The following is a 27,772-nucleotide window of genomic DNA, read 5'->3' on the forward strand; positions in this document are numbered from 1 at the left end:
AATTCTGACTCCCTTGAGCCTTGGTACACATGTAGATTTTTACATTGGTAACTTTTACTACCCAATTAACAAACTGAATGTTTTCATAATCTGAACAAATTACTACTTTTATGTACTTAATGTGCATTGGCATTTTTCCTATATGTATATTGTGTACCGCTTGAGTGCCTGGTTCCCATGAAGGTCAGAGAGAGAATCGGATTCCCTGGAATTGGAGCTATGTACTGTTGTGTGTTGCCATGTGAGTGCTTGGAGTTGAATTCAGTCAGGTCTTGAGGAAGAGCAGCTAGTGCTCTTAACCTCTGAGACATCTCTCCCATCCATCAACATTTCTATTTCAAAAGTCCTGACATTGTGTTTCAGTTAAAATTAGAGAGGATTGAATTATTGTTTATAATATTTTGACTTTGCAAGTTACATGTTTTCTTTTTTCTTTCCATAAAATTTAACTTTTTGTCTTGTTTTGTGAGTCTTTCTTTTGTTTTATTTTTTGTTTGTTTGTTTGTTTGTTTTTAGGGATCCATAGGGAAGGACAAAGGCCAACTTTGGGATGTTTCTTATGAGCTGTCCAGTTTGTTTGTTTGTTTGATGCAGGGTCTCTCACTGGCCTGGAGCACACAAATTAGAATAAGCTTGTGGTCCAGGATGCTCTAAGTACCCAACTCTCTCTGCTTCATCAGCAATGGCACTTCAATTGCCTTCCACTCTGCACAACTTTCAGTCTTTTTATTTGTTTGTTTGTTTGTTTGTTTGTTTATATGGAGTGCTAGGAATTGGATTCAGGTCTTCATGTTTGCACAACAGCCAAAAATTGTCAGCCCCTAAAATTTTATTTTTATCTTTTTTTATTACATCTGAAATTTTTATTAAATTTCTATTTTTAGAATTTTGTACATTGATTACTCTCCAGGATTATCCTCACTTGCCTCCCTATTCATCTCATCCCCTTCCCACAAGCCCCTTTGCCATATTCATGTGGTTGTTGTTTGTTTTGAGGCATGATGTGTTGATGACCAGGATCCTCTTTACAACTGTTTGGAGCTGTGTATTAGAGCCTGTAGTGGTTACCTGTAGTTATACAACTAATGGCAGTTACTCTCCATTTCCCAGAATCTATCAGTGGACACTAGTTCAGTAGAGTGAGCGGAGACCCTGAGGGCCTCTGCTCACTCATGATTGACTGTTGTCAGCTCCATATTTGTACAGATAGAATATAAACAAGCGCAGATTGAGTTCAGTATTCAAATGGCTCTCTCACCCTGCACTTTCTAGTCCTTCTTCAGAACTATCTTCCAGCTCTTACACTATTTCCATATGTTCCTCAACAATGTTTCTTGAGCATTTGTAGAGGTGACATAGATGTCTTGTTTATGGCTAAAAGGCAGTTTGACACTGTGACCATCTTCTAAACATTAGTAGGTTATTCTCTGGGTATGAATTTTTTTTTTTTTACTAGGATTTGCAGTACCAAATATAGAACTCCTCCAGTGGACTCCAATCAGAGAGCAGTTTTTTTCCACCATAATTGCCATGTCACTATTGCAAATTAGGCACAAGTTTCCTCGCAGACAGGTGCTGTAGTTTGTAGAGTTTACAACTACTGGTTCCTTTTCTCCCCAAGCAGCCTTCATGGTACCTTCTAGAACTATGAAGCATAACTAACATGGAGAAATCACCCATCTTATTTTCTCTGTGTCTTTATTTCTTTGATTACTCATTCATCTTTTTATAGTATCTTATTTAATCTCCAAAAGCTTGTGTGTGTGTGCTTTTAAGAATATGTTGCTATTGATTTTAATTGCATTCCATTGTGACTAGATAGGACACAAGGAGTTATTTCAATTTTTCTCCACTTGTTGACATTTATGCTGTGTCCAAATATTTGGGCTATTTTAGGGAAATTTCCATGTACTACTTAGAAGAATGTGTAGTCTGTAGTATTAGGGTAAAATATTCTCTTGGTATTTGTTAGGTACTTTTGATCTCTGATGTCACTTTTATTATATATATATATTTAAATCTTGTCTGGATGACCTGTCAATTAGTGGAAATAGAGTGCTAATGTTCCCTAATGCTGCTGTGTTGAAGTTAATATGTTGCTTACTACATAGTAGCATTTGTTTTGCGAACCTGGTTGCATGTGGGTTTGGTGCCCATGTGTTTACGAATGTAATGTCCTTTGAGTGGATTGTTCATTTGATCCATATGAAATGATGGTTGTCTCTATCTCTATTAGCTAGTTTGGGCTTTAGCTTTATTTTTCTAACATTCTACTATTTCAGTCAATGCCAGTTTGTTTCCTGGTTCCATTTGTTTGGAGTACTTTTCTCCCTCCTTTTGCTCTAAAATATTATCTATCCTTGAGGGTAAAATATGCTTCCTGTAGACAACGTAAAGGGTGGGCCATGCCTCTAAATCCAATTGGCTAGCCTAACTCTTGTGACGAGCTGTTAAGCCCACTACTATTTAAAGTTATTATTGAAAGTCCTATGCTGATTGCTGTCATTGTATTGCTCTTGCAGTATTAGTTTTCTTCATCCTAATTTGAACACTACGTATTTTAGCATCATTTGCTTTCTTTAACCTCTTGGATATGGTTATACTTCCTGTTCAATCTGAAGGGCTACTTTTATGGAGTCCCAAGTTGTCCTGGAACTTGAATTCTTTGAACATGTTTATAATTTTTAAAATCTGCATCTTGAGACTCGTTTACATTGTTGAAGAATATTGCTGTAGAATTCATCATCTTTGTGGGCATATATGGGCTTAGTTTTTTATATTGCTTGTGGGGTTTTGTGTTTTGTTTTATTTTGTTGTGTTTTTGTTGTTGTTTTATACAGAGTCCTAGGAAATTAGAGTTGGGTTGTTTCTTTTTACATGAGTTTCTTGCCTACCTGTGTTAAATGGTGGTTTCTTTTTTTTCTTCCTCTTCCTTTCTTTTTTCTTTTCTTCTTTTTTCTTTTTTTTTTCTTTTTTCTTTTGTCTATAACCAGGCTGGTTTTGGAAAAGGTGGGGGGTTGTTTGAAATTCAGGCTTTTAATCACTCAATGCTCTTTGTAAGTGGAGAGGCGAGGGTGATTCCAGTTCAGGGCTAATAAAGGTCCCAGGAGTTTTACTTGTTTCATGTACACTTGCTTGGGCAAGGTTCTGGGGGAATATAATGTAGGATCTTGTGTGATATCAGTAATGGACACATGGCAGGTCCTGGGCCAAGGTCCCATGACAAGCAGTAGGATTGGTCTGAGGTATTATTGGCTTTGTATGTAGCTTTTTGAACTGTCTTAGAACTGGGTGGGTCCAAGGATGTCTTTCTATCTGAAGCCAACTTTGTGACTGTTAGTTACGTCTCAGGGTGGGGGAATAGGTATAGGGAGAACCATAGGGTCTTATTCATATAAGGAGCTGCTATCTGTGTGGATACTTGGGCAAGGTTTGGTAGTAGGTGACTAAGCAGAGCAGATCCAATAACATTTAACACCACTGGGCATCTATGCAGGCTGTTTCAGCAAGGTCCTAGGGTAAGGCCAAGGCATTTTACAACTTGTTTTAAGACTCTATGGCTTATCAAAGAAGAAAAAGAATAATGCTGTTAAATAAAAATCATCTAAATCATCTGTGTAATTCTTATTATATGGCATTTATTTCTTGCCACCAAATTCAAATCAAGACTCATATTCAATCATGTGTATTGTGGTTTTTCCTAACAGCAGATGATGTGTAGAATTACACTTCAGTGCAAGAACACAACACAGAGACTTGATGTGAGAAACAAAAGTGAGAAGAACGAAGCCACTGGAAGCCATGGGCTCCCTTAACCCATAACCAGGGCAACACAGTGAAACGCTGTCTGGAAACACATATAGCCTCTCACCATGCATGCAAAAAAAAAGGTGATGTGTAGATATTTTAGATATGAATACAAATTAAATTGATTGAAATCATTTTAAAGAAGAAGAGGTAAACACAGTGGGTTTTGTTTACTGAGTCACTGCCTTGTGGCTGACCAGAATTGTCAGTGTGGTAATAATATCGAAACTCATATCAAAATTCACTTTCTGGGATATTTCCATTCTCAAATATCTTCTTTAAAACAGTCATCTAAACTGGAAGTGTAAGAGATTTAAAATGTTAAGATTTGGTGTTTTGCCTGAAAGAAAAGTAAAATAGGTGGAAACTATTTCATAATGAACATTACAGAACACAAGATTAGACTTTTTATACATCCCCCAACTAGTTTTGGCGTAAATCACAGAATCATTACTATAAGCTCACAGGCTTGAATGAAGAAATCAATCTAATTACTCGATGTTAGGTAACTTGACAGATTTTATACATCTGATCAGTTTTGTGCATTGTAGAATGAGAATATAAGTGGACAGAAAATGGAGGGAAAAGGGGGCTTTTAAACATATAGAATGAGCATCTGGAAGTGCAGGAAAAGTCTGTCTTCCTTTTCTTGACATTTAAACACTACCTGCCAGTCTTATCTGAAAAAGCAGTATGTGCAATGCACTTAGAGCCTTTCCTCTGATAGGATGCTGGCAGTGTCACATTATTGATGGACTTTGAAGTGACTCCACAATAAAAAAGGTGGAAGCAGCCAATGCAAAGACCGGAGAGGTCCTCTTTGTTAAATACTTTAGAAAAGATTACAACTTATATTTAGCCAATAGTACAACGTTTAAAGCATAATTCCTGATGTCAATACATTATGAATGCTACATCTGTTTACTATCTTATTGCCTTTTCAAAATTAATTTAGCATTAACTATATATTAGTTATAGTTAATTATATAATATAGCATTAACTAGTAATCAGCAAATATAATGAGTATTTTATTACTTATACTTCATTCGCAAGTACTTTGTGTATTTTAGGCTATGTCTTTAGACACCTTGAATGTTAGCAATAGAAACTACAGAAGAGGAATATAAAGAATTAGACAGTTCTTACTTCTAAAATGATGCCAGGTATTTAAAATCCACTGATTAGATAAGTAAAGATAATATATGTTTTTAATAATTTTTCCATGCTGCAGATGGCAGCAATACTTCACATTATCATGGATAGACTGTAGCTAGGCAAGAGGAATCTGGGAAAAGCACATTTCGATTAGCAATTCACTTTGTGCTTCCTGTAATCTGTGAAAGCATGCAAGTTTCGTTAGTAGGAGGGTGAACTTTGATGTTCACTCTCTTATCAACACAGAAGCAGACTACATTTCTAACTGTATGATGCACACCACAAAGATTTTGTAGTTTCGGCTTTGAGAGAACAGACATAATACAATTTCAATCAATTTTGTAAGCACATATATTCCTTACAGTTTCCTTGAAAACTGACTAGTGTTAGTCTAACAAGTGAGAACAACCAAAAAGATCAGGCTTAGAAATCGGGCGTAATGGCTCACTCTTGTGATGCAGGACTAGAGAGGTTGAGGCAGGAACATTGTGAAAAGTTCAAAGCCAATCTCTTATGCATAGTGAGCAAATACCAAGGCAACCAAAACACCACATCAAGACTCTATGATCCCCAGTATAGGGTAATGCCAGGACCAGGAAGTGGGAGTAGGTGGGCTGCTGAGCAGGGGAAGAGGGTAGGAAATAGGGGGTTTTCAGAGGAGAAACCAGGAAAGAGGATAACATTTGAAATGTAAATAAAGAAAATATCTAATTAATTTTTTTTTTAAAAAAATAAGAATCGAGGGAGCTTGGTATGTCAAAGTCACCACAAGAAGACTTATAGTGTCAACCTACCAGGGGGCTCATAGAGACTGAACCACCAACCAAAGAGCATTTACCATCTGGATCTAGGCCCCATACATATTTGTTGCAGATTTCATCTTTGTCTTCACATTGGTCACCTAACAATTGGGACAGACTGTCTCTGACTCTGTTCCTTGCTATTGGACCCCATTCCCTTAACTGGACTGCTTAGATGGGCCTCAGTGAGAGAGGACATACTTAGTCCTGCGGTGACTGGGTGTCCCAGAGCAGGGCAGTACCCGAGGGAGCTTCAATTCTCTGAGAAGAAGAGGAAGGGGTAGTGGTGGGAGGGTGGGTCTGGGTTGGGAAGGAAGGGCGGTGATCAGGATGTAAAGTGAATAAACAAATTAATAAAAAGAAAAAAATAAGTCCAGCATAAAGCTAAGAGTAGATTCCCAAAAGATGACTTTTCTTTGTCACTAAAACTTAAACAACCTCAAGCAAAAATCTAAAATTACTGAGAGTTATGCAGAAAGTCTCTTCAGGATGGCCATTGCTTCTGCATCATGATCCCTTTCAGAGAAACTTAATGAATGATGGGCAACTCCAGCATCGTGTCCAATATCTTCCCCCTTGTGGTTTAATCATCAAGCCAGCGTTAGAAGGTCTGATAGTGATTATATGTTAAAGCAAGCTCTTAGGATCATAAACTAGTGTGAGCGCAAAACCATGCCGCACACAGTATCCAGTACTGGGTGTGGTGTCAGAAGGGAAAAGGGAAATAAAAGAGAAATCAACTCTATCTTGCACAGGTGATTTTCAACCCTGTAAGTATTTAACCACAGGGATAGATGATTTCTTAAATGCCAGTGTCCAGGCCTCATTAAAGACCAATTATATTGTCATCTGCATACCTGTTTTCTTGGTCACTATAAACTTTTAAAAGAAAAGTCTATCTAAATTTTGTATAATAAGCAATAGCAGCTGCCTAGGTAATATTGGGGAAAAATGGAAATTTAGTTCGAATCCAAACTCCGTGTTTATTATTCTAAAGCTTCAGTGAGTCGGCTTTTTAGTGGACTCATGTCACTCTGGGATCTGTGTGCTGATCACAAGCTTATTTTCTTTGACTTGCATTTCAGATGAAGCAGGTAATTACAAGTTAACAATACTAGCAGCGATGTCATATCACCTCTTAGACTCCTTCCTGTCCTTCAAGGCACTTCCACAGATACTAAATGTCCTGAGCTGGGTCTCACAGGAACTTGAGAGAGTTTCAGTCATCTGTGACACTAAAGATGAGCCCTCCCCAGTGCATGGAAAACTTAGAAATTAACAATAATTAACAAGAAATTAAGCAACTTTATTCTGGTTTATATCAGGTTGTAAATAGATAAAACACATAGATAGCAGTGACTCACACCTTTGATAACAACCTTTAGGAAGAACATGTCGATCTCTAAGCTCAAGGATATCCTGGATCTACATGGTGAGTTCCAGGACAAACAGATTTTCTACACAGAGAAAAACTCTAGAAAGAAAAAAAGAAAATATACATAAACATATAGGATGAAAAGAATCTACAACACAGAAGAAACCAAAGCAAGCTGATTTGTATAAATGTTCAGAATCATGATTTACTTATAAATCGTAAAAATATCACATAGAAAAAGGGAGAGAGAGATGAAAGCAGAAAGAAGAGAGAGTAGAAAAGTGGGGAAAAAATCTAAATTCCTTATCTGCTATTATAGAAGTAAACCCTAAAACAGATATTCATTTTCTTCAGCTATACATATAACAGAATGACAGGCAGGCACAGGTCTGCTCCAAAGTATTTCAATGTGTAATTTATAGTTGAGCAAGCATGTGCTAGATCTTATAATAGTACCGCTGTAAAGATCTTACGGAAAATAATATGAAATTAAGATCCCAGATCTAATTTCAGGAAAATGTTTATATAGATTTTTTTTTCAGGAAAAAATAATCCCTGGAGCTTTATTTTTGAACTTGAATTGGCAAACTCTTGCCAGCGAGTCAAGCTTCCCCATTCTACAGAAGGAGAGTCTTATCTACCAAACTCAGAGGGAGAAATGGACATGCGATCAGAGATAGGAAGGCATTCTTGGGGTTTCTTGGCATAAGTCTGAGTACACAAGAGAGCCAATAGCCCTCCCAGTCTCTCAGAATACTCTTGGGAGAGCTCTGGGGATTTAGGCACTTTGTTTCAGAACACAAACTTAACAATTGTTTCTTGGCCTTCTGGCTAAGAATAAATGTTGTGTATTTTGGTTGGTTAATGGATTTTCAGACTGCACCTTGTCAAAAGTAATTAAAGAAGCTAGCTGTAGTTTTTTTATACATGCCATAGAGAGAGAGAAATGAAAAGAATAAATAACATGAAAAGGTCAAATTTCCTGTTTGCAGTAGCAGAAACACAGCTACATATCCATCTTTAAGCCACATAAAATGTGTGCAATGTGATTAAAAGGATGACAGCTGAAATACCTCTACTTTTCCAGTCTTAGTCTACTCTAAAAATAATTGCTTCTTTAGCTTTGCTCAATCGAGCAGAAAAGTAAATATGCATTATAGAAAAATGGTGCCAGGCAGTGGTGGCACATGCCTTTAATCCCAGCACTTGGGAAGTAGAAGGAGGCCTGAGTTCCAGGCCAGGCTGTTCTACATAGTGAGTTCCAGGATAGCCAGGGCTACACAGAGAAACCCTGTTTCAAAAAACCAAAAAGGAAAGAGAAATGGCATCAATAGTCTTCTATTGTTACATATGAGTAAACTAAGTACTATTATACCCATGTATACACATTTATACAAATATACACATGCACAGACACACATGTATATGTATGTATACACACTTATCTCCATATTGTGCTGACTAGTCTTTGTTGTCAACTTGGCCATATCTGGAATTAATTAAAACCCAAGCATCTGGGCACATAGGTGAGGGAAATTTTTTTCTTTGGATTATTTGAAGTATAAGACCTACCCTAGCCAGGAGGTGGTGTCACACCTTTATTCCCAGCACTTGGAAAGCAAAGACAGGTGGATCTCTGTAAGCCCTCAAGGCCAGCCTGGTCTACAGAGCAAGGTCCAGGACAGTTAGAAGGACTACACACCAGCACACACACACACACAAACACACACACACACAGCCCTGTCTTGGCAGGAGTTGTTGAGGTTGAGGAATCATCACTCAAACCAAACACTGATCTCAGTTTAGCAAGAATAGTTTATTGAACACACACCTTAAAAGGGAGTCAGGAGCCTAATTGTAGTCCTAGTCTGTTTTCAGAGTAGACTTTTTATAGTAGAAACCAGATTCAAAAGTTCAAAGGGCAAGGAGGGGAGCAGCTGGCTTACTAGGCAAAATATTATCAGCTACCCTTTAAGGTGATTGGTCCTGAGTAAGGTAAGGGGGTAGAGTAGATGGGTGGCAAATAGGGAAATGTCAGAAGATTGAGATAACAGAGCCTGAGTATTATAATCAAAACTTTTTGGGTTATTAGTAGTATTCTTCAGTGTCAGCTGCAAAAAATGCAGTGGACACACATCTATAAAACTTTCTGAGTCCTTTTGGTGTTAATTATATGTATATGTCTTTATGGTTGACCACTTGGTAATGGTTAACCACTCAAGGGGCTTATCCTTGGAGAAGACTAATTTCCCTATCCATAAGTTGTAAATTGAAATTCTTTACCTTGGGGTAGAGGTCCATGCGATTTTCTAAATCCACATTGGCATGTCCCTTGGTGTTGCCATTGTTCAGGCAGCCACTGTGACGTTCTCAATGGTGCAGCTTCCCTGTCATATATAGGAAACTCTATTTCACTGCAGGCTTCTCATCCTCCGGCTCTTACACCATTTCTGCCCTCTATTTCTCAATGTTCCCTAAGCCTTAGATAATAGAATTGGTGTTATAGAGATGTCAAGTGTGGCTAGGTACTTCACAGTCAGTTTTTCTCTGTTTATTTTGACCAGTTGTGTTTTCTGCAATGTTCTTCTTCCTTTGTAAAACAAAAGCTTCTTCGATGAGGGATAAGATCTACACATAACCGGTGGGTATAAAGATTATAATATACTTAGGAATTTCAATGGTTAAGTAAAGTATCAGGAACAAAATTTCTTCTAAGTTCCATACTGTACCAGCAACATATAGCTGGCTAAGTTTACAGTACCAAGTGTGAAACTTATCTTCTACTGAGCAAGCCTTAAGTCCAATTACATGGTTACCACCAAGATGTAAATGACACTACTGTACCTTTAGGAACATCTTGCCATGCTGTTCATTGCTGTGGTTCATAGGCATCAATAATGGCTTCTTCCTTTGCAACTTGTATAGCAGCTCCCAGTACTATTAAAGCTGGTCCTCATGAAGGAACTCATGGACACAGCTGAATTGTTCCATATCCCATGTCTGCAGTCCATGGGCACTTACCTTCAACTTCTGGGAGGCAACCAAGGGCAAGAGGAATAACCTATATTATCTTGGAAGTCTTTTGGACTACCTTTACCAACAACTCAAAATGAGTTTTCTCAGGCCTATTATTGCTATTTTGTTAGATAGTCTATGATTTTCATGGTAAGCATGATCATCCCAAGTTGCATTTTATATATATATATATATATATATATATATATATATATATGTGTGTGTGTGTGTGTGTGTGTGTGTGTGTGTGTGTGTGTATACATATATGTGGCATATTACATATGTAAAAGTATTAATGCTAATATTTCTGAAACAACTGAAAATATGGTAACATTTATATGCATTTAAATGTCATCAACAGAAATGGATAAAGAAAAGATGATATGTTTACATAGTAGTATTTTATTTAGATGGAAGGAAGGAAGGAAGGAAGGAAGGAAGAAAAAGAAAGAAAGAAAGAAAGAAAGAAAGAAAGAAAGAAAGAAAGAAAGAAAGAAAGAAAGAAAGAAAGAAAGAAAGAGAGAGAGAGAGGGGGGGATGGAGGGAGGGAGGAAGAGAAGGAAAGAAAGAAAGAAAGAAAGAAAGAGAGAGAGAGAGAGAGGGAGGGAGGGAGGGAGGGAGGGAGGGAGGGAGGAAGGAAGGAAGGAAGGAAGGAAGGAAGGAAGGAAGGAAGGAAGGAAGGAAGGAAGGAAGGAAGGAAGGAAAATACTATTGTTTTCTGGGAAACCATTGCAACTGGAAACATTGTAAATATTTGTTTTGTTCATAGTTGGGATATGTGTGTCTGTCTATGTGAGTGCCACATGTGTGTGGGTACCCAAAGAAGCCAAAAGAGGGCATCCCTGGATTCCCTGGAGCTGCAGGCACAGGAGTTGAGGTAGGCAAGACTATGTGTGTCCAGAGAAAGGAATTTGAGTTTCTGGAAAAACAAGAAGAATCCTCAAGCTATGAGTCCTTTCTCCAGCTCAGCAATGGAGAATTTAAAGGAAATGAGTAAGAGACAGAATGGTAAATTTAACATGTTGTCTCTTACTTGTGGGTCATATAATTCTTTATACACAAAACACACACTCACACAATTTTACCTGAATCCAAAAGAGAGACTAAAAGATATAGACAAGTGGGGGAATCAAAAGAGGAAAGCATGCTAGGGAGGCATATGGTCAAGGTATGCTTAAAGGAGACATCAATACAGAGTCCAGCAGTGAGGATGATGAACATATGCCAAAATACAATAATCCTCCGGAATTGCTGGCTTCCTGCCTCACCTTCTGACCTGTCTTGAAGCACTTGGCGATTGCAATTCCTCTGCTATGAAGCCTTCCCCAGGAGTTAGAAGCTGCTTTCAATGTAAGCATAGCTTCCCAAAGAAAAGGAAGAAGAGCAGAAGCACCAGGAGATAAGATGAAATGCTATGTCTGATGATGGCATTCCCGTGCCACTGCAGGACCTCCAGGGACACAGGTACAAGGCCACTCCTCTGTCTGCCAGGCCACAGACATGCAAAAGGAGCAAGAGTCTGGACTATGAATGCATGAAGCAACTGTGTCATCAAACTAATACAAAAACAGCACAGATGGTCTTATATATATGCAACAATAACACAGAGGGGAAAAGCATGTCTTAGTGGACCTCAGTGTGTTCAAAGAAGCAAAGGCCAACCAAGGGTTGAAAATGAAGAGGAAGGAGACAACATATGATATTTTGAAATGATATCCTGGCCACAAAGGTTAGGAAATGCAGAATAAGGCCAAGGTTGAACGGGCAATAGACGGCTGATGTCCTCATCTAGGATTTTATGTAAGGCCAAGGCAATCTCTCTGCAGGCTAGTGGTTCCAGCACTGTTGTGACAGCTGCCATGAGATAGACCTCTCATTTCAAAACTTCAATTCTCTTTTTAACTGTTAATTTTTGGAAGAGTTTGACAGCACTGACTGCATTTGATCCTGACAATATTCCCATTTCTTTCAGATTCTTTTATTGAAGCAAAAAACAAAAACAAAAATGACTGTTAAGAGAAATATCAGTGAATTGGACACTAAAACTTAGGGATGATCACATGTTTCTGCATCAAAAATTAAATCCCAGAGACATCTCCCAATCAAAAGTCTCTTGAATGCTATAGATATTTGGATCCAAAACCCCAAAGTCCCAGAAAAGTGAAAGTACACATACAAAAATGTCAAAAAGTATAGGTCAAAGTATAGGTATAGGTCAAAAAGTCCTTACAAGTAGACAAGCACTAGATAACTCTGGAAGGTGAGAGAAGAAATAGACTCTTTACTACTGGGATTTTGAGACTGCACAGATGTCAGGCTCAACTGTTAACATGTATAAGCTTCCTCTGCAAACCTTCAAGGCAATTATTTTCTTAGTATAGTGCTGGACCTCATGGATATCCTGATATCTATGCCCCCTTTCTGCCACTTACTTGCTGAGTCCCTGGAAAGCTCCTGTAGCATCAATAACAAACCAATAGCCATCATAGCTCCAGGAGAGATGCTAAGACAAGTCAAGGAATCAAGGCCAAACTTAAGAACCCAGATTGGTTCCCTGGCAAGCATGGATCTCCTGCTGCTGCTACAGTCAGAGCTGGTTACCCAAAGGCCTGGAAAGAGTGAATTTCACGGACAAACCAGACTATTCCATTAGCTATCAGTTTTCATGTTCCTCTTGACTGCCATAACTCAGATGACTTGTGGTTTAGACCTGTCAACCCAAGCAGCCCTGATTTCACACCCATCAACTTGTTCACGGCCTTTAGAATTTATTGTAATCTAGCCAATAACACTCTCAACAAACAAGGGTTATCTAAATCATGTAATCACCCTTCACAGAGGAGTTGAAAGTACAGACACTTCACATCTGGTACATTCCAGTGACACACCTTTGTCCTTCAAAACCTGACAGTTCTGGCTCTTCAACTAACTGACTGAGCCATCCCCATTCTTGGCAACACTACTACCTTGTGGGTCTTGTAGTCCCCATTCTTTGCATCACTACTACCTTGTGGGCCTTGTAGTCCACTCAGTTCTGTTCACCCCCACTCCAGGAAATGTGACATCAAGTACTGACTGGCCTACTGAAAATTCTCCCTCATCTGACTCATCTTCCTTGTAGATCTAGCTGCTGTGATAGAGCAGACCTGCAACCTCTCGTAGATCTGGAGTATCAGAACTTGAAGAAGATAGTCTCACATGGGCCTCTTTAGTACTTCCCTCATGAAAGTAAAAATGAGGGAATGGGGCAGTCTTGAGACATATTTTTTTCTTGTTTCTTGTCCCCTGAGTGCCATATCCTTGCAAACCAAACTCACACAGGGAAGTTCTGTAAAGAGTTTTTCAGACTTTTGTACCTGTGCTAACACAGTACTTGATCCTATGCTTTCTGAGGAACAGCTGGACTCAGCTACAACTTCTAGTGTGATAGGACTTGCAAGCACTGTTTCACATTGCTACAAAGTGTCTTCTGCCATGTCTCCTCTCTCGTAGGCATTTTGCTGTTACAATTAAGAAATTAAGTTCCATCCATTCAGAACATTTGGTGTGTAACATTTCTATTAATGGTTGTTAACTTTAAAAATATTTTATGGACCTTATGGTCTTATTACAGATATTTAAAAAGAGTAAAGTTGTCAAATATTAAAACAAAGATTACAGAAATGTTAACTGTCATTGTCACCACACCCCCATAGAACATATCTTAATACCTCTTTATCCTTTTCTAACCACAACAGTCACCAGGGCATCTCCCAACAAGACTACCATGCCCACGGGGTTGGTAAAAAGCACAGAGATTAACCTCTCTGGAGATGGTAAGGGAACACTGTCTGCCTTATTTTATGCAAACAACCACTTATATAGCAGAAAACTATCAATTGTTATTGGTTAACACACTACCTCAGATTGGACACTGAGCTCTCTTGTCACCAGGGTTCTCTATGCAAAAGGAGCACAGGGAAGGAGCCATGAAGACAGTCAGGCTACAGGTTATTCATGTCACCTCGGAATTCAGTGTTCTGACTTCTGGGAATTCTCAGGAGCATGGTGTGCCATGTTCCTGATTTAGAAGCACAGTATGCCAGGTAGGCTGACAGCCAGTCATGCCTGCATTTTATCCTTCAGTTAACAGACCTTGGAAAATTCAGTGACTAGAAAAGTACTCAGATAGGATGAGTCTTTTATGTGTCTTTTGAAATAGAGCTTTTGTGTGGGTTGTCTACCCTCTCCGGCAGCAAGGGTAGATCCAACTTTGGTAGATGAAAATGATTCCAGCTCCAATTAATTTTTGTGTAATGATTGAATAAAAGTAACTGGAGTGAGCTAGTTGGGGCCAGGACCAACATCAACCAATATAAATCCTTTTCAAAGGCACATCACTTACTGTTTTATGTCTGGTCGAAGACTCTAGAGAAAGCCAACCTGTAAATCTCTGTTGAATAGAGTATTTCAATCATCCAACTAGCAAATGGGTGTAGATGCTGGGGCTGAGGAAGTATCTAAAATCACTACCCAGTGGCTGGGGTGATGGCTCAGTCAGGCAGAAAAGTGCTTGCTATGAAAGCATGTAGACCCAGGTTCAGATCATGGGCATCTATATAAAAAGCCAGATGACAGTACACACCTGTCATCCCAGTGATAGAGAGGCAGGCAAGAGGATGTCTCAGGCTAGCTGACCAGCCAGTGTAGCCTGGTTGGTGAACTCCAAGTTCAGTGGGGGACTTGTCTTACAAAATAAGGAAGAGAACAATTTAGGACCAGACTTCGGGCCTCTATATAATTTGCATACACATGCATACACACACACACACACACACACACACACACACACACACACACACTACACAATCAATCACTATGTATGATTCAGATATCAATTGCTATGCTTCATACATTTCTATATAACTGCAAAAGCATAACCAGAATTTGCAGATCTATTGTCTAAAAATGGAGGGACATCGTGGCCTTCAAGCCAAAGAATCAAAATCATAATATTAAACTTTCAAATTTAATTTCAAAACCCAAACAACATCTGGATTTTTAAACACATGCAGCCTGACTTGCTTTACTCAAATTCAAATATGCTCAAGGCCATTGATCTCTCACAAATTTGGATAATTTTTTATACTCTTTAGAGTCTTCACATTTTCTCTCCTATCCAAACATTCGTCACAGGTTAATGATGACAGGGTTTCCATTTCGAAGCTTCTCACATTTTCATCACATCAGTACAGTCTACATTAGCATCTCCATTCTTTTCATGCCAATAGAATACAATGATGAGCTGATTGTGGGAACCTCCATGTTCTATTGTGTGTAGACCCCTCCACCTCTACACTAATCCACCTGTGCTAGCCTGAGCTGATTCTGGGCAGGCTCTGATGCAGAACTGGGTTTTGTTGATTTTTGTTTTGTGTTTTCAATCTGACCCTATCCAACACTGAACACTTTTATCTTACATATAGTTAATTTCAGTAAGGAATTGTTGTTGTTTGCTTTTGGGGGTTTTTTTGTTTGTTTGTTTGTTTGTTTTTGCTTGCTTATTTTGGTTTTGTTTTGTTGGTTATTTTGTAAAACAATAGAAAATTAAGTAAATATTTAGTGAAATTGTCAAGAAATAATATCTATCACTTCGATAGAAGGTGTGTCAGTTTTTGTAAAAGGAAAAGAAAAAAAAAAGACTTTTTTCCCTTAAGTAAAAGTTAAAAGTGAAAAGCTAAACTTTAAAAACAATCAACAACAAAAAACAAGATAAATAAATAAATAAATAAATAAATAAATAAATAAAAGTTCTACTTAAGTAAAAGTTCCAGGGATCATTGTTGAGATGAGTGGAGGAAAACGTGTGCCTATGACTAACAGGTGTCTGCAGTACTGTGTGTGTCAATGGTTCAGTTTCCTGTCGATGACAAATACTGCAAAGATAAATTAAACTTTAGACTTGCAATAAAGCTGAGGACACCTGGGAAAGAATAACTAAAAGAGTAGAGAGTCTGTGTTCTCTGAAGACTCTGAAGGAACCGAGGAGATTAGCTTGTCCAGCCTGGAGGCCTTTTTTTTTTTTTTTTTTTTTTTTTTTTTTTTTTGAATCAGAGGTGTAGATCAAGAGGAAATGGAGGTGGGTGGGGGAAGAACAGGAGGAGAGGAAAGAGAGAGGAGAAACCACAGTTGAGGTGCAGAAGAATTTTAAAAACTCAGTAAAAAGTTACATCACCAGCAAAGCACATGTGAGCTTTGTTCTGAGTCAGTTGGATACCTCAGCGAAGTGACCTATAAACCTGACGCACAATGGTTGTAAACTCCTCTTAGGACTCTCAGGAAGGTTCAGTAAATCACCAAAATAGTTCTGTCCTTAGAGTACGTAATGGAACGTAATGAAACCAGCTTCTACTTTCGTTCCCCTTCCAAAGTGGGCAAGCAGTGATAGAAAAACAGAGGCAGCATTTCTTCCATAAGAAAACGTCTCATAATCAGGCGTGGTGGCGCACGCCTTTAATCCCAGCGCTCAGGAGGCAGAGTCAGGCAGATTTCTAAATTCGAGGCCAGCCTGGTCTACAGAGTAAGTTCCAGGACAGCCAGGGCTACCCAGAGAAACCCTGTCTCAAAAAACAAAAAAGGAATAAAATAGTTTAACTCTCAACTTAGAGGTCTTGGATGTGGTGCTTACAGGGGACCGTCTAATCTTGGGAAGAAGTCAAGCTGGGTGTCCTTCCAGATGACAAGCAGGAACGCTGACACTCAGAGTTGGAAGCATGACAAAATGTTAACAGGTCCTGCTGAACATCATGTCACTCTTGGTGGGGAGGAACAGCTTATCTGCTTCCTGTGTAGAAAGGTTGGAATTACTCACACACCTATTGTAATGTTATTAATTTGGGGCCTATGTGTGCTTGATGGAATTTATGACCCTTGCTCTACAACACTAAAGCTATGATTCTTTGTAAAGAATAAGGAATGCTGAGAGCTGAGTGCTGGAGATAAATGAGGGTTGAAAGGACACTGAGATCTAGGAGCTGGGAGCTGGGGGTTGGGAGCTAGGGGATAGGAGCTGGGTGCTGGGGGTTAGAGGCTGGGAGCTGGGGGTTGGGGGATAGGAGCTGGGGACTGGGGGTTGGAAGATAGAAACTGGGGGCTAGGGACTGGGAGCTGGGGATTGGGGGATAGGAGCTGGGAGCTGGGAGCTGAGGGATAGGAGCTGGGGTTTGGGAGATAGGAGCTGGGGGCTGGGGGATAGGGGATAGGAGCTGGGGGTTAGGGGATAGGAGCTGGGGGCTGGGGCTTGGGGGCTGGGAGCTGGGGGTTGGGGGCTACGAGCTGGGGACTAGGGAATAGGGGGTGGGAGTTGAGGGTTGGAGATAGGAGCTGGGAGTTGGGGGCTGGGAGCGCGCCACAGGAAGACTCAGGCTCTCTCAAACAGAGCTTACTTCATAAAGCTGTCTAAAACATACCTCGATAGTAGCGATTAAACAAAGGCAGAGAGTAACAAGGATACACAGTGAAAGCACTAACATCCCTAATCTGCCTGAGATGTTCTAAACATCTGCAGCAGACAGGCTGCATCTGTAGTAACCTAATGATGTTTCTGCTTAGGAAAATCTACCAAGAGTGGTTTAGGGAAAGCTATGTGCTTTATTTTGTGTTGTATACACTTACATTAGTAAGATAGAAAAATGTGTGGCTGGAGAGATGGCTTAGTAGTTAAGAGTACTGGCTGCTCATCCAGAGGACCTGTGGGTTCCTAACACCCACTTGGCAGATCACAACTGTCTATAATTCCAGCTCTAGGGCATCTGACACCCTCACACAGATATACACACAGGCAAAACACCAATGCACATGAAATAAAAATAAATCAAATTTGAGAAAGAAGGAAAGTTACGTGGAGAATCTGCTGAATGGCACAGACATGCCAGCCAGCATTCTACAAAGCACCTAGAAAGTGAGCCCAAATAACTCCCTATGAAGGGAAGGTGGAGAAGTGACCCAAGTCCTTTGGAAGAGCCCAGAAGATAGTGTGTGGATCCCAGACATTGAACTTTGAATTATTTATACTCTTGGAATTTAGTTTTGTTTGGTTTAGATTGTGACTGTGTCCTGATTCTTCCCCAAAGAAGAAGATATTTAAGTTAACTTTTACAGGAGCCCACAGCTGAAAGACATTGAAATTCTAAAAGAGTTTTGGGATTTTGAACTTTGAAAAGAGATCGGATATTTTAAAGAGACTGAAATTTTAATGTGTTTTAACTTGTAACAACTATGGAACTTTTAAAATTATTTATGTTTTTAATGTGAAATCTTGGTGATAAATATGAAAGGAAGGGTTGAGGCTTAATATTGATATGTTTGTGTGTCAAGTTCACAAGGGGTCACTTGTACTGCCTCATTGTGTATGGCAACTTGATACCAGTTACAGTCATCAGAGAGGAAGGAGCCTCATTTGAGGAAATGCTACCATGAGACCTAGTTGTAAGGTATTTTCTCGATAAGTGATCAATGGGGAAGGACCCAGCCCACTGTGGGTGGTATCATCCCTGGGCTGGTGGCTCTGGGTGCTATAAGAAAGCAGGCTGAGCCAGCCATGAAAAGCAAGCTAGTAAGCAGCATCCCTCCATGGCCTCTGAATCAGCTCCTCCGAGTTCCAGCCCTGCTTGAATTCCTGTCCTAACTTCCTTCAATGATGGACTATGATCTAGAAGTGTACGCTCAATAAACCCTTTCTTCCCCAACTTGCTTTTAGGTCAGGGTGTTTTTTTTTTTTTTTTTTTTTTTTGTCATAGCAATAGAAACCCTAAGACACTGTTTGAGAACTTTATTTATGAAAATGATGTATTTGGATCAAATCCATGCCCACTCTATATCCTCAAACTTTCCCCATACTCCTCTTTCGTCTCCCAAGTTTATTATTATTTTTTGTTTGTTTGTTTGTTTGTTTATTTTTTGGTTTTTCAAGACAGGGTTTCTCTGTATAGCCCTGGCTGTCCTGGAACTCACTCTGTAAACCAGGCTGGCCTCGAACTCAGAAATCCACCTGCCTCTGCCTCCCAAGTTCCCAACTTTATATATGCATTTTTTCCCAGATACTGAGCATACTCAGTGTTGTCAATATGTGCACAGGTATAGACCATCCCGTGAACCATGAGCAAATGAGCAGGAATTGCATCCCTGAAGAAAATCAACTCTTCCTTCTCCAAGTCATCAACCACCTTTCGCTCCTCAGCTAGAGGTGTGAGCATGTGACTCCTTTTTGACCCGTGCTGCCTGACTTGATCTTGCTCAGGTCTTGTGTATACAGTCAAAGCCACTGTGGGTTCATATATGCTACGCTCCTGTCGTACCCAGAAAAACAGTTTCACAGCTGTTCTCCACTATTTCTTGCCTTTATACGTCTTTCTGCCTCTTCTTCTCTGATGACCTTTGTGGCTTAGGCAATAGGGGTATCTTTTCCAAGGGTGGCTTACACGTCAACATTGACGCTCCCGGAGTGATGGCTAAATAGGGGTATGATAGAGTTATCCCATTTAGAGTGAACAATCCAGTCTCTTTCTTCACTTGGACTAGATATGGATCTCTGTGTTGAGTGTCATAGTGAAGGTTTGTATATGCTCGGCCCAGGGAGTGGCAGGATTAGAAGGTTTGGCCCTATTGGAGTAGGTGTGTCACTGTGTGTTTAGGTTATAAACTCATTCTAGCTGCCTGGAAGTCAGTATTCTGTTACCAGCCTTCAGATGAAGTTGTAGAACTCTCAGCTCTGCCTACACCATTCCTGCCTGGTTGCTGCCATGCTCCCACCTTGATAATGGACTGAACCTCTGAACCTGTAAGCCAGCCCCAATTAAATGCTGTCTGTTATAAGACTTGCCTTGGTCATGGTGTCTGTTCACAACAGTAAAACCCTAATTAAGACAGTCATCTGCTCTGAAACGTTTCTCTGATGAGTGTTGAAATATGCCCTAATCTATAGGTGTAAAGATAAGTATTTAGGGAATAATTTCATCGACATCCATTTAGGCACGTAATAGTAGTAGGTTTTCCTTTGGGGTCAAGACTAGCCAGTCATGGGCTCTTAGCCCATTTAACAGTATCAAGCATAAGTTCTGTTTTGTAGAACAGACTTTAAACTTAATCAGAAACTGGTTGCTTATTCTTGTAGTGTTCTGGCCACTACTGAACCCATGGGCATATATTGTCAGGATGGATGTTATCATAGCTCACAGGGGTGACACCTGCATGAGAATGTTGATGATTCTTATCAAGAAAAAGATAGCCTTTTATTCCTGAGGTAACAACAAACATTTTGAAAGTTCAGTGACAAAAGATCCCTCTTAAAAGTTACTATAAATTCTAAAAAGAAAAATAATGCTTTTAAATGTACAAGTGGTAAGCCTTAAAAATATAAAAATATGAAAAAGGTCATTTAAAAACGTGTGGCTACATGTAGACTGTGTAAGCTATTTTGAACTTTGTATTCTAATTATAATATTTATCTTAATGAATATATGGGAAAGACATAACTTAAAAACAAAAGTGAGGGGTATTAAGAAGGCTAGGGATGTAAGGCACATAATGCTCTTGAAAAAGACCCGAGTTCAATGTCTAGAACCCCTATGAGGCAGCTCACAACCACCTGTATCTTTAGTCCCAGGGAATCTGACAATCTCTTTTGGCCTCCACAGTCAACCCACTCATGTGTACAGATGAGTACACATGACAGATATATACACATATACATAGTTAAAAGAAAAAGGGCCAGTACTGTAAAAAGTGAGTACTATTAAGTTGAATAATTAAAAGACAGAGTATGAAGTTTACACGTGTGTTGTTACCATAAGCCAATGAAGAATAATTACTAAGTAACATTACAATAGTTAGACCCCCCAAGTAAACACAGAAAGAAATCATTAGAACCCTCCTGTATGTACAAATATTGTACAACATGAAAAGTAGACTGTTATGATACAAAGTTAGAAAAAAAACCAGAAAAGAAGATATATATTCTTGTGTTTATGGAAAGCATTAGAAAAAAGCAGAAAAGATATATATGCTTGTGTTTATAAAAGCTACCATTGGAAAACACTGGCCATAGACAACAGCCTAAAAGTTTATACCAATTTTTACATTTGAAGGATGATAAAACCTTAAAATAAAATTATTGTTCTTGTTTTTATAATGTTTTTAAGAAATCACGAAGTGTTTCAGTGTGATCAGAATAAATGAATAGTGGCCAAGCTATGAATAAATGTACCTTGAATGTCAACAGGAGTTACAATCATAATGATTAAGAATTTTACCTTCTCAGCTAACAGACTATTTTTGCCGTGATATCAATGGCTGCAGATGCAAAGTTGAGAGGGAGGCACATAGAAGGTTTCTATAACAACCCCTGTCCCACCCCAACCTCCATACCTATTCCCCCCAAAATCAAGAGACTAGACAGGAAGCCACCATAGAGAACTCTTAAAATGTAACACAGATGTTGAAGAGGTCTCCACAACTGCTGGCTTCTGGTGTGGGTGTGGGAGGGGAAGGATCTGTTCTATTTAAGGGGCAGGTCACTGAGAGTTTGACCATACTCCAGTGAATATAGAGATGACAACAAGTGATCTCTCTCTCCCTCCTTCTCCCCCTTCCTCTCTCTCTGTTTTTTTTTTTTTAAACCATTTTTAGGGGCTGGGTCACAAGGGGGAGGGGCAGACATGGAAGGACTGGGAAGTGTGTGTGATCCAGATGTATGATGTGAAACTTCCAGAGAACCAATCAACAGTTTTATGTAGGGACAGGATTTTACTTTCTCAAGAAGAATTAGAACCATATTAAAATGTTGCCTTCAACTTGGCTTAGCCGCAGAAGCATTATAGGCTTCTTCAAGTGGCTCAGCTGTCTGATTTTCATAAAGTATATGTGAAAATCCGTAAATGAAAGTGTATGAAAAGCTAGACAGTTTTGAACATTTAAAACTCAACTGTGTTTACACAAGTCACACCTCTAAATATAGTTTCAAAAGCTCTGACCTTAAAAAGAAAAGACAACCTTTTCTGCAATTTTTGAAAGTTAGAGTTGAAAATGGAAAGATGTGTGTGAGTGTGAGCGTGTACAATCAACATAAAGCAATAGATTTAAAGCTGTGGTCCCTGCCACTAGCCTGGGCCCTCCCTGCTCCAGAGCCTCTGCCCCCCTTGAACTACCAGCACAGGGCATTCACAGAGCCTTTTACAACCTTTATCCACTTGTGCACAGCAGAGTTCTTTGATACAACAGAAAAGCCATAATCAGTGTTTGAATAGTGAAAGTCAACCATAACTTCCTCCAAACACATATGCCAACATTCTCTTTATCTCAACCCCAATAAAAACAAATGAAAATCTCTCACACATGCATTGATCTGAATGACTCACTGGTGAGCATTATGGTTAAAACTGTCATGTGATTCTGAACACCAGGAAATAAATCCTGGGAGGGGAAGTGAATGTGACAAAAATACATGATCTGTGTGCACAAAATCCTCAATAATAAATACAAATATTACCTTTTAAAAGTCAAAAAATAGTAAATTAGAGAGAGAAAGAAAGAAAGAAATGAAGAAAGAAAGAAAGAAAGAAAGAAAGAAAGAAAGAAAGAAAGAAAGAAGGAAGGAAGAATGGAAGGAAAAGGAAGAATGAAAGGAAGAGAGGGGAAAGAAAGAAAGGAAGAAAGAAAGAAAAAAAGAAAGAAAAAGAAAGGAAGGAAGAAAGAAAGAAAGAGAGAGGGAAAGAAAGGAAGGAAGAAAGAAAGAAAGAAAGAAAGAAAGAGAGAGAGAGAGAGGGAAAGAAAGAAAGAAAGAAAGAAAGAAAGAAAGAAAGAAAGAAAGAAAGAAAGAAAGAAAGGAAGAAAGAAAGAAAGAGAGAGAGAAAGGAAGAAAGAAATGTCCCACACTAAAGATAAATTCTCTTGGGCTACATTGAATCTCAGTCACCCACAGCCCATCACTGTGCCTGGCCTAACATCCTATAACTCTCAAAATCTTAAACTATATTCTTAGCAGACCACTAGCTTTTACTGATACAAAAGCAAAGAAGTTTCATCTGAAACTGGCTGAATCTTACCTAGCTTTTCCATAATCTCCTAACCTGTGACTTCTACCAACATATTCCGTGAACACTGGCTCTACTCTCCTGCGTCTGTAACTAATAAAACCTCTTACAAGGCAGGGGTAAAGATATAACCATAAAAATGTCTGCAGGATTTTAAAATATGTGTAATTTCCAAAAGGAGTTTTAGGTCCTTCTTTGAATACTTGTTCTACAATTAAGTTAGTTTTTAATGTGTTTGTTAGATTTCCTAGGCAGTTTTTTGTTTTGTTTGGTTGTTTGGTTGGTTTGGTTTGGTTTGTTTTTTTTGTTGTTGTTTTTTGGGTTTTTTTTTTTTTTGGTTTTTTGTTTTGTTTTGTTTTGTTGTTTTTTTTTTTGTTTTGTTTTGTTTTGTTTTTGCTTTGAGACAGGGTTTCTCTGTATAGCCCCTGGCTGTCCTGGAACTCACTTTGTAGACCAGGCTGGCCTTGAACTCAGAAATCTGCCTGCCTTTGCCTCCCAAGTCCTGGGATTAAAGGCATGCACCACCTCCTTCAAATATATATCCAGAATAAACTGTCTCTCTTCCCTTTGACAGGAGAACTCTGTATTTTGTCAACACAAGCATCTGGGGACTCAAGCTGATGGAACATATGTATACTGCTGGGTTCATAGCTACTCTTCATGACTGAATGCATTTATGTTAGCAGAGCAGGAAGCAAGATATTATCACCTTAAAAGCACTGGCCCTGAGAAGAGCAAACACGCTTCTCCTCCTTCAGTTGTGTTCACATCCTCAACTCTGCAAAACGTACATCCGCCCTATAAAAGGATGAAATGGTAACCCAAAGCACATAGAATTTTATATTGCTTGGCATGAACTTCTAGAGCAAGGAGTTTCTCATAAATACTGCCTAGGAAATCTAACAAACACGGAAAGAGCTAACTTAATGTAGAAAAAATATATATATATATAGACCACCAAAGACCCAAAACTCTGTTTGGAAATTATGCATATTTTTAAAGTAAGGCAAACACATTTTATTGTCATATCTTTATCCTTCCTTGTTTCCCAGCATTAATCTCTTGGGTCTCTCTGTCCACACAGGACTGTGGCAACATAAGAAAGTTCCCAACTATGCTCTATATAAGTAACCCTTAGTATCTGGGCTCCCACTGTGATTGAGAAAGATACTCACATTTAATGCTTTAAGAGATTTTTAACAGATTCTTTCTATCACACTTACCTAACTTTGGAAGCAAATTTAGAATGGTCAGATTAAAACACAAGGTGGAAGAATTGCTCAGGGCTCTCCAGATGCAGGGGCTCCTACAGATCTGATGTTATCAACGCTCTGAAGGAAGCGGCAGCTTGGGCCATGGACACACGGCTAACAAAAATGTTCAGATTAAACTCTTAAAACTAATGCATTCAAGTTGGCCTATCTCTTAAAAAGCTTTAGGAAGTTTAGGAGTAAATACAAAACAGACCAAATTTATTTAAGAAAGTGGCGCCAATTTATAATATTTTGAACACTTTTCACTAATAACAAAGCAAACGAACCAAAACCCCATCTAGGCTGTGTCCTTAGCTCAGTGGAACAGTGCTATCCTAGTGTTCACAGGTGCTGAGCAAGAGTGCACACAAGAGAGAAATGCTAGGCCCGGGAGATTTTCAACATTCAAATAATATCCTAGATATTCTTGAAGAAGATTTTACTCCAATACAAAAATGACTAAATTTTGGTGTTAGAATTAAAAACACAGATAGCTCACATATTACTCAATATAAAATAGGATTGGATAATATTATGAATGTGGATCTTACATCTAAAATAATCTTCAGTATAGAATTTTTCTATCTAATAGAGAAATAAAATATGGACAGATTGTTATGTGGAAACACTAAACTATGTTAGTTTAATATTTCACTGAGATGAGAATACTTTCTTCTATCTAGTGAGTAGCAAGGCTTCAGTGAGGTTTGTTTTTTCTCAAAAAATAATTGAATTGTTACTTAGGAGGACATTTCTTATCTTTGCTAGCTATATTAAGAATATTAACATGACTATCGTCACTCAGGCACCCTTTTTTGCTCAGTAATTAATATTTCCAGAGACAAAAGCAGGTTATCTACAGTATATTCTAGTTTCATATAAACTCTTTCCATCTGAAATCACACTGGAGCCATCATTCCAGATTTCTCTGTGGTTTGATTAATTCTGAATTCTGGTGCTATTTATTATACCTGACAGATATGGGGCCTCTAACCTTCTTAAAGGTTACCCTTATGCTCCATCAATTTCTTTGCTTGGAATTCCTCAGATGGGACCATTTTCCCTAGCTAAATTCTGGGGTGTTCAAGACACTGGAGGAGCAGAGGAGTTACTTAACAGGGCTGCTCAGTTCCAAGTCCAATAAGTGAGGAATGAGACTACATTTAGGCCATCTTAATTCAACCTGTATCAGTTTGCTGAACTATTTAACTAAAGAGGGAGAATTGTACCCAGGTCAAGATTTAAAGATCTTGCTTACCAAAGTGGGGCAAAAATGAATGTTGACCTGAACAGAACACACACACACACACACACACACACACACAGCCACTATCCTGGTTAACTGTGATTTCTACCCCAACCTGCCCCCACTGCCAGGTTCTGAGGCTTTTGGACTCCAACTAGTGCCTATGATGTTGGCTCAGGCATATGTCTTTGATTGGAACTAACTCGTTGGTTTTCCTGGGGCTTCCCGACTACAGTGAGCAAAGTAGGAAACTTCTCATTGTCCCAGAATTACAATAATAATCACAGGTTACAATCACTTGCATTGGATCCTCCAATTGTATAGAAAGACATACAAATATCCTAGTGAGTAGAACTTCCTGGAGAATCCTGATACACACACACACACACACACACACACACACACACACACACACATATATATATATATATATACACATATATACTAATTCTAATATTGCATTCTGTAGCTGAAAGACCTCAATTGCCCATAGAACTTTCAATGAGTTGTCTAAAGTGTGGGCTTAAGAGAGATGGCTAAACAATTAGGAGCATGTACTACCCTCACAGATGACCCAAGCTTGGCTCCCTGCACCACACAAAGCAGCTTACAATCATAGGTCATTCCAGTTCCATGGGATTCATTTGCTGCATGTCAACTTGCCCACTCCATTTCTCTCTCTGTCTCTGTTTCTCTTTTGCTGTCTGTCTCTCTCTCTGTGTATCTCTCTCATACACGCATGCACAAATCATACATAAAATTAATAAATGCTTTTAAAATGTTTAGTTCTAGTACATATCGAAGTGCTCCTCCTTTGAGAAGGTTTGCGTTATAATTCTGGTTAATGACCTGACAAATGTTTCTCATTGCTTTTAAGTAGACTTGCTTAGCAGGAAAAGTGTTTGCACTCTCTGAAGCCATTGTCTACAATGCACGTTTTCCTTCTATTCTCTAAACGACTGAGATAGACTCCATCTCAGCACTCCAGTAAGATTTCGGCCTTTTCAGATTTAGAATCTCTGGCAGCTGTTAAATCACAAATAGAATGTTGAGGAAATCTGTTTAAAAAACAAAAACAAAACAAAACAAAACAAAAACCCAGCTCTTGTTCATTTTAGAACTTCTGACTTTCCTCCAAAGCTAATGATAATTATATTTTATACCACTTGGCTATTTTCTTTTGTAATTACGTAGGAAACTTTAGGTCTCAAACTCATTGTGTTGGAAGTTACTGATTGGCCCTTTTGAGTGAATGCCAAATGACAGGTGCAAAGTAAAAGCTTAAACAAGCTCAGCTCTCAGGTGGTGTGTGTTTAAATCACAACAGGCTCTAAAATGTAGCCCCTGTCTCCCCACAGCAAGCAGGCATAAGAAACAACTCACCATTCCCTCCATCTCTGACGACCAGAAGGAATGCTCTGCATAAAGGAAAAAGAAGAATAGAGAAGGAGCGCTGAGTGCTTGGGGTAGAAACCCTGTGGGGTGGGGAGGGTCTACCTTCTTTGCACTCTGTGATAGCCAGGCCCAAGGGTTTGGTTTTGGTTCTAGAATTACATAGTGCGACTTCTGATTGTTCCTCTTCTTCCTATGCAACTAGAGAAGGGAGAGGGCAAAATAGACTAGACAATATGGTCAACAATGGGCTCTGGGTGGGCTCTTTCATTGTTATTAGGCGTCACTTGAGTAACTAGGTACTATTATCTTGGGAGCAAGGCTGGGTCACCTCAGGCCAGCCACATTCCTTTTGATCATCTCAAATGTGCAATGTCGTCAACATCATAGATCCCTTCCTCATTAGGAGTCTCATAGAAACAAGTTTTTCTCCTCTCCACATCTCTTTGTTCACACCTTCCCTCTTACAGGAAGAAGTAAAGGATCTATGGTCTTTACACATGACTGTGTCCCTTGTTCCAACACCTGGCCTGACCAGGTGTCCTGCTGTAACAGTTTAGAGGACTGAATAATCTGAAGGTCTCAGTGTCTATGTCAAATTCTGGGTCCTCAGGACACACTCATTCTTAAAAAACAAGAATCCTTTCCTACTTCTTTCTCC

The sequence above is a fragment of the Mus caroli genome, unplaced genomic scaffold, assembly GCF_978045245.1.
Source record: "Mus caroli unplaced genomic scaffold, Mus_caroli_1 scaffold_11, whole genome shotgun sequence".
NCBI classification, from domain to species: domain Eukaryota; kingdom Metazoa; phylum Chordata; class Mammalia; order Rodentia; family Muridae; genus Mus; species Mus caroli.